This window comes from Myotis davidii, unplaced genomic scaffold, assembly GCF_000327345.1.
Source record: "Myotis davidii unplaced genomic scaffold, ASM32734v1 scaffold159, whole genome shotgun sequence".
Lineage (NCBI taxonomy): Eukaryota > Metazoa > Chordata > Mammalia > Chiroptera > Vespertilionidae > Myotis > Myotis davidii.
Window position 1 is genome coordinate 1546131 of NW_006291231.1, and position 8356 is coordinate 1554486.

Here is an 8356-nt window from a genome sequence, read left to right on the forward strand (position 1 = left end):
CCCCACCACAGAACTGGCGTATGGCACCATATCTGAGTCTCCATTAACCAGGCAACTGTTCACACCGCCCTAGCGATTTCCTGAGACCTTGTCCCATCCAACTTGCAGGCCCACCCAAGCCATTTCCAGTGGCTGTTCAATACAAATGACCTGTCCTAAAATCTCTCAAAGGTTCACAAACCCTAAACAAGCAGCCTCTGGCCTCAGGGAGTCCTGAACCTCTTGCTATGTGGCCCCAGGCACAGCACTAGTGGCAACCAGCTTCGGTTCACAGCTTGGCCTCCGCAAGGAGCATCCATCTGCAGATTGCTTTGTAGCTCATCCTGGGGAGCCCCAAGAAGAGCAGTGGCTGATCTTGCCCTGTATCTCCCTGGAGTCTCCAGAGTCAGAGTCCTAGGAAACAATAGATGAATGGCTAAAATAGTTATATACACACTCAAGCCAGGGAGTCACTAACATTTTTATATATGATCAGTGACATATTTATACTTAGCTTATTCATCAGAAGAATCTGGGTATATTTAAAAGTTTTGGTCTAAAGTAGTATAAACCAGAATGGTTATTTACTTTTTATATTCAGAATTAATTTTATCCTGTAGGTATCCCTATGAAAAATTTTAATGCATTTTATTAATTTGACCCTTGTACTGTATCTTAAGAATTGATTATGTCTAATTTAAGATATTTAATTTTATTGATAGAGCTAAGGACTAAAACTAGACTAATTATTACACTAAAATTCTATTAAAATGGCTTAAAATTACTACATCCTCTATTAAAATTACTACCTCCTTACTATCTTTGTTAATGTGTCCCATAGGACACAACATAGAAATTTTCTGATAACTGTTCTTCAAAGAAAATTGAGTTTGAATGCTGTCAGAAAACAGTAAATTTAAAGAAAAGTTTTACAATAATTTCTTTCATCTTAATTACATATTTTATATAAAAATATGAAAGATTTAAGTAATGCTTGGGAAATTGGAAGAGGCAAGTGTCATTAATGCCATAAACACACACTCTAAATGGTTTTACAGCCACGTACTTACATGTATCTAATTTTCAAGTCTAGTTGCCCGATAGAATGCACCCTGGTCTGCTAGAAATAGTGCCATGTTACCCAAGGCCAGTTGCACACAAAAATGCTGTGAGAAATGGCGTGTTTTACCTGGCACTCATTAGGTACTCTACTGCACCAGTTCGACAGGTAAAACTAATTCTGCCAACTGTTTTTGAAATACCCAAGGACACCAATATGATTGCAGAAAATAGCTTCCTGATGAATGTTACATGGCTCCCAGGTATCCCTTAGCTTTAGAGCTGATTCCATATGCATATGGTTAGGCCAAGTTATCCTATATAATAAAAGCCTAATATGCTAAGTGTCCAGTCACCCCATTGGCCATTCAACCAATCAAAGCGTAACATGCTAAGGCCGCTCAACCACTTGCTATCATGTGCACTAACCACCAGGGTGCAGATGCTCCGATCGGTAGGTTAGCTTGCTACTGGGGTCCAGCCGATTGGGACTGAGCAAGACAGGCCGGACACGGCCTGGAGCCCTCCCACGGCCCCTTCCCGACTGGCTAACCTCCTGCGTCCCTCCCTGGCCCCAATCATGCACTGGTAGGGTCCCTTGGCCTGGCCTGCGCCCTCTCACAATCTGGGTTGAGGGACCCCCCCACCCCCGAGTGCATGAATTTCGTGCACTGGGCCTCTAGTAGAATACATAATATTTACTATTTTACTTACTGCCTACAATGTTTTGCAACTAATAGAGGTTGGAATTATCTGCAGGGGTTACATCCCAGGATCCCCAGTAGATGCCTGAAACCACAGAAAGGACCAAATCCTACATAAACTGTTTTTCACTATACATACATACATACTGTTTCACTTAATGGAAGCATTTATTTCTTCTCTTTGGTGTAGCCAAATTGCCAGCATCACCACTCTTGTGTTTTGGGGCCATTAAGTAAAACAAGGGTTACTTGAACACACGCATTGAGATAGTGTGACAGTCAATTTGATGACTGAGATGGCTATAGAGTGACTAGTGGGGGGGGGGGCGGTGATTTTATATAGTGTGGAGATGCTGAACAAAGGAATAATTCATATCCCAGACAGGAGAGAGCAGAACAGCACGGGATTTCATCACTTTACTCAGAATGACGTGCAATTCAAATCTTATGAATTATTTACTTCTGAAATTTCCCATTTAATACTTTCAGACCACAGTTAACCTCTGGTAATTGAAACCATGGAAAGCAAAGCCATGGATAAGGGGGAACTTCTGTACTCTACACTGCCCAGTTCATTGCTATAATATTTTCCTCTGTTTATTTTTTTTCTGAATGCTGCAGAATCTGTAGGATTTGTGTACTTACTGTTGCAAACATTTTTTCTTGATTGTGAAAAGTCAGTCTTTAAACAAGGAAAAAATAAAGTGAAGAATCTCTTCACTGTAATATGAAAATAGGATATCTGTTTATTTTGCCACATCATGTTAAAAATTGTTACTGACATATACATACAGAAAACTACACAAATGATAAATGAATTAACGGGTCATCCCAACATGTAGATATCATACATTGCTCTGATCAACAAACAGGCCACCCACATATCACCTGATAGGCCTCCTTGAAATCAGTCCTTTACCTTCTCCCCAGTGGTAGCCTAAATTCTAACACCATAAAGAGTTTTGTCTGTTGTTAAATTTTATATAAATAGAACCATACAATATGTATTATTTAGTTCCTGAATTTTTTTTCAACATTATACTTGTGAAACTCATTTGTGTTATTTATAGCAATGTATGTTCATTTATCTTGCAGTTGACTGCATATACCCCAATTTATTCACCTTTCTTCTGTCCCTGAACTACTGGGCTATTTTAGTGGTTTGTTTTTACTTTAATTGAATAATGCAGCTGTGGACATTTTTTACAATTATCTTGGTACACATAGTATTTCGGTTGGAAATATACATAGGAGTGGAAATGCTGGGTCATAATGTATGCAACCTTTCAACTACAGTAGGTATTGCCAAAATGTGTTCCAAGTAATTGTTAACAAGTTACCCGCCCCCCACCATTGATAGATATATATATCTATATCTATATCTATATCTATATATATATCATTGCCTAAGATAGGATATCCTCTTTTCGAATTGTATTATGATTTTAAGAGGGCGCAGGAGTTTCTTGTACCCCCACCATATAGATATATATATCTATATCTATATATATATATATATATATATAGTTTTTACTTGCTCTGCACATCCTTGCAAATACTTGATATTAAGTCTTTTTAATTTTATTGTGGTTTTAATGTGCTTTTCTCCGATATTAAAGATAATAAAGTTGAGCAAACTTTTCTTGTATTTGCCATTTGGATATCTTCCTTTGAGAGGTACGAAGTCTCCGGCCTATTTTTCCATTGATCTTTCTCTATTTCTTAACTGCTTTTTAGAAGTTCTTTATATTCCCTAGGCAGTCCAGGTTGCAGATATCTCCCACTTGTCTCTTCATTCCCTGAATGCTATCTTTCAATGAAGAAAAGTTTAAATTGTAACACAAGACAGATGCTTATCCCTCTCTTCCTTTAGGGTTAGTCAAGGACAATGTGTGTCCTTTTTTTAAATCTTTCCTTTACCCAAGTTCTTGAGGACAATCTATGTTGAAGTCTAAGTTTTATAATTGTTTAACTTTCACATTTTACATTAATAATCCTGGAGTCATTTTGTGTGTATGTGTGAATGGTGTGAAATAAGGGTTAAAAACACCCCTCTCCCCCCGCATCCTTGTCTCATTTATAAAAAGACCATCATTAGATTCGTTGACTTTGGGGAACTTTAACTGGATTGACATCCTTCTACCACATGTACTTTCCTTTCCTTTTAAAATTCTACATATATTTAAAATACCATTATACATTAATTTTATTTATAGCATCAATATTCATTTCCATTTACATATGACTTATTCTTTTCTATTGTTCTCTATTTCTTTCTGTGTTTATGAGCTTCCTTCTGTGATTACTCTTCATCCTTACCTTGAAGAGACCCCTTTTTTTTAAAATATATTTTATTGATTTTTCACAGAGAGGAAGGGAGAGAGATAGAGAGTTAGAAACATCGATGAGAGAGAAACATCGATCAGCTGCCTCCCGCACATCTCCCACTGAGATGTGCCTGCAACCCAGGTACATGCCCTTGACCGGAATCGAACCCGGGACCTTTCAGTCCACAGGCCGACGCTCTATCCACTGAGCCAAACCGGTTTCGGCGAAGAGACCCTTTTATAATGTCCTTTTTTTATTATGGATCTCCTGGTGACAAGCATTCTTTTTTTTAAATGTCTTTATCTTACATTCATTTTTGAAGAATGCTTTCCATGGATATAGGATTCTAGTTTGACATTTCTTTCAGCGCTTTTAAGATAACATACCAATATCTTCTGGCTTCTATTGTTTATATTGATAAGCCAATTGGCAGTCTTATTGATTCTTTTAAGGCAAGTGAAAACCCTTTTTTCTCTAGCTACAATTCAGATTTTCTCTTTGCCTTTGGATATTACAGTGGTAGTATGATATGCTTAGGATATGCTACTACCAAATTCTGTATCCCCTTTACTGTGGGACTGTAATTTTAAAAGTAAGCATTTTTTAATAAAAGAACTCAAGTCTAGCCCCATATGCCAAATTCCTTCTGTACCACACAGCATGATTGTTTAATGGATATTTTATTTCTTCTCACTGAAAATATTTAAAAACATCAAATGTAAACCTGACTTTAGAAGGTCATTTTTACTGTGTCCCATATGTCTCTTCCCCATTTCTGTTACTTTGACTCTGAACTTTAGATGTTTTCCTTCAATTATCTGCTCCTTCACTAATTCTTTCCTCACCTGTGCTTACTCTACTAACCTCACCTATTGACTTGAAAATTCTAGAACTGAAAAATAGAATTTCATTTAATTATTTTTGTAGTTTCCATTCTTTGCTAAAGTTCTCCATTTTGTCTTAATTTTTGGAAATATTGATTTATTTTAAAGATCATATTTGATAGTCCATCTTTTGAGGTCCTGTGGGCTAGTTTCTACTACCAGTTCTTTTTTCTTGGTTTCTGGGAAAAACTTCTTTTCCTATAATAGCTGGTTATTTTTTATTAAGGGCCAAACATCTATATATATAAAAGCCTAAGCAACAGTTATGATGGAACGACTGGTTGCTATAAGGCACACTGACCACCAGGGGGCAGAGACGCTCAACACAGGTGCTTCTCCCAGCCCGCAGGCCCCGATGACCAATGGGGCCTGCCAACCAACCTCCCGGTCCCTCCCTCTGGCGGGAAGGCCCTGATGGCCCTTTCTGGGCGAGGCCCCCGGGCTGGGATGGAGAACTGGGTGTGGGTGGTGGCAGATGCAGCCCTTCCCAGGGGGGCCGAGGGCTGGCTCCCTCCTTGGGGCTGACAGCCAACCTCCTGGGTTCCTCCCCTCATCCCTCCCCCCGGCCAGGCCCCAGGCTGGGACAGGGAACCGGGGATGCGTGGCAGTGGATACAGGCGGTGAGGGAAGGAGGATGGGAGGAGGCGGGGAACCTGATCGGCCCTGATTGTCAGCCAGGCCTAGGGACCCCACCCATACACGAATTTCATGCACCAGGCCTATGCTTTAAATATACTTTCTGTCCCTTTCTCTTTCTTCTCCTTTTGGAATTTCCACAATGCAGGTATTGTTTCTTTTGATAGTGACCCATTATTTCTATAGGCTTCTTTCTTTTTCTCTTTTTGGTCCTCTGACTGGATAATTCCAAATATCCTCTATTATAGGTTAGATTATTCCGCATTGTCAAGTCTGCTTTTGAAACTCACTATTGAATTTTCAATTCAGTAACTGCATATTTCAACTCTAGGAATTATGTTTGGGTTTTTTGTTTTTTGAGTTTCTGTTACATAGTTGAACTTTTGTTCATCATTGTTTTCCTAATTCATTTAGTTGTCTATGTTCTTGTAGTTCACTAAAGAAAATTATTCTGAAATTTCGTCTTCCAGTTCATGGATTTCCATTTCTTTAGGGTCAGTTAGTGAAGCTCTATTAGTTTCCTTTGATGCTGTCATGTTACCTGATTTTTTGTGATTCTTAGTTCCTTACTTTGGTATGTGTGCATTCAAGTAATTTCTTCTTCCAGACTTTAGAAGTTTGCTTTGGCAGAGATAGTTCTTCACCAGTAAGCTCAGTTGAGGGTTTCTGAGTGTGTCTACTGGTAACGCCCTTGGGGGTAGTAGAGAGTGTTATCAGAGTCTATTTATGAGAGAGCCCACTCCTTCAGCTCTAAGCCAAGTGGAGCACAGATGCCACTGTCTGAAAACACTTGGATAAGACTACTGGATTGATTCCCTGCCCAAGTGAGGTGGTAGGATGTGTTCCACCAGTTGCCTAGGTTATCTCATCAGGCTTACTAGACATTCGGGACTGGCTTCTATACTCAGTAGTAGAAAGGCTATAAATTAGCCTCCAAGCCCTGGTGGGGCAGTAGAATGGGGCCCAAAGCACGCACAGCTTGTTGACTAGGGATTTGATCAGGCAAGGGTATGCATTACATTCCCTGGCCAGACAAGACCACCAGTTTTCCTCTGCAAATGGGGAAAGCCACTGGGTATGCTCTCTGTCCAAGTTCTACTCTAAGTAGGGCTGTTGGATGGGCTTCACAGTTTCCCCTGTGCTCTGGTTAAGTTCCCTGTTGGGTGTGCTGAAAACTGTATTCAGCAATGAGTGAGGTTACAAATTAGTTTCCCTGACCAGGCAGTGAGAGAACCAACTCCAAAGCCAGAAAGACTCTGTTTATGGCCTGGACCCAAGCTGACCCATGCCTCGTTCCTGGCCAGACAGGCTTCCTGGCTTTGCTTTGCGCGGTCAGCTCTGCGTGCTGGACTCTCTGCTCAAGTGCTGATGGGCTACTTAGCTTCCCAGGTGTCCAGCCAGGCTTTCTGGTTGGACAGGCCTGGAAGCTTCACTGCATGGTGAGTGGGGATAGTCTCAGCTCCCCTGAGGGGAGGGCCAGCTCCACGCAGCCTCCTCCCAGGTTTTCCCAATCAGACTAGACTTTATGGTGAGAAGTGAATTATTTCCCCTGACTGGGAGGAAAGGGATAACACTCCATACCCAGCACTGGCTTTGTTCTGTGCATAATCAACTGTGCATTCTGTACTCTGTTCAAGCATTGCCTGCTTTTCTGTTCAGATGGAGCCAGGAGTTACACTCAGCAGTGAGCTGACTATGACTCAGCTCCCCTGCCTAGATGAGAGCAGGTTAGGCTATTCATCTGGGGATCCAATTCAGGCATATCTGCACCCTGCCAAGTTCCCTGGTCAGACTGTGCCACCAGCTTGGTTTTGCAATTAAGCAAAGACACTGGTTTGGATAACTACTTAGGTGCTGCGGGTAGGAACTCAGTATGCCAAGATCCAAATGCTGGTGGTTGTTAAGTCCATCCCCACTCCTCTGTTACAGGTTCCCAGTGGTTAAGTTCTGCAGATTTCTCTGCAATCTCCAGGAAGTGAAACTGAAATGGGGGCTTCTAAGTGACCCCCAACTCGGAGAGAGGTGGATGTCCACCCTGAGCTCTTTCCCACTGAAGGAAACTGTAGGTCCAGGGGGTCACTTCTTGGCATAGTACTATTCTGGCCTGGGGAAGGGCAATGTGGTCAACATATAGTCCTTCCTCTTAGCCTTGAAAATCAGTCTGCCTTGGTTTTTGGTGCAGGAAGGTGCTTCAGCCTCCCCCCCATGTTTTAGGATTCGCTCAGTGGTGTCTTGTAATTGAATAGCTGTTAGCTCTTCCTGTGAGGGGGAACAAAGTCAGGAACAACCTGTCACCATCTTGGTGACATCATTCTCTTTAAAGTATCTTAGGACATGCAGAATGAGTCAGGAAGTGTATTACAACAGTGGTTCTCAAAATATTTTAAAAGGCATTATTTTAAAAGTACCTTGCTTGAAGAGTAGTTTAACAATTAGAACATCTCTGGCTTTAATCCTAAAAATTATACTCAAAGGTAAACCTAGTTAGTTTATGGTTTCCCAAATTTGGGAGAATATTCAAATATCACAGATATATTCTCATATTATTAGCAAAGTCAAAAACACCACTTTTAAAAACAAAAAAATAGGGGATAAAAATAAGTTTTCCTTAAAAAATCCTATATACTAAAAGGCTAATATGCAAACTGTCCCCTTGACCAGGAGTTTGACCGGGAGTTCAACTGGGAGCTCGACCAGGGACAGATGAAGGGAATGAATCTAATTCTGGAGCATCAGCATAAAAATGATCTTTGTTTTGAGAGCTTC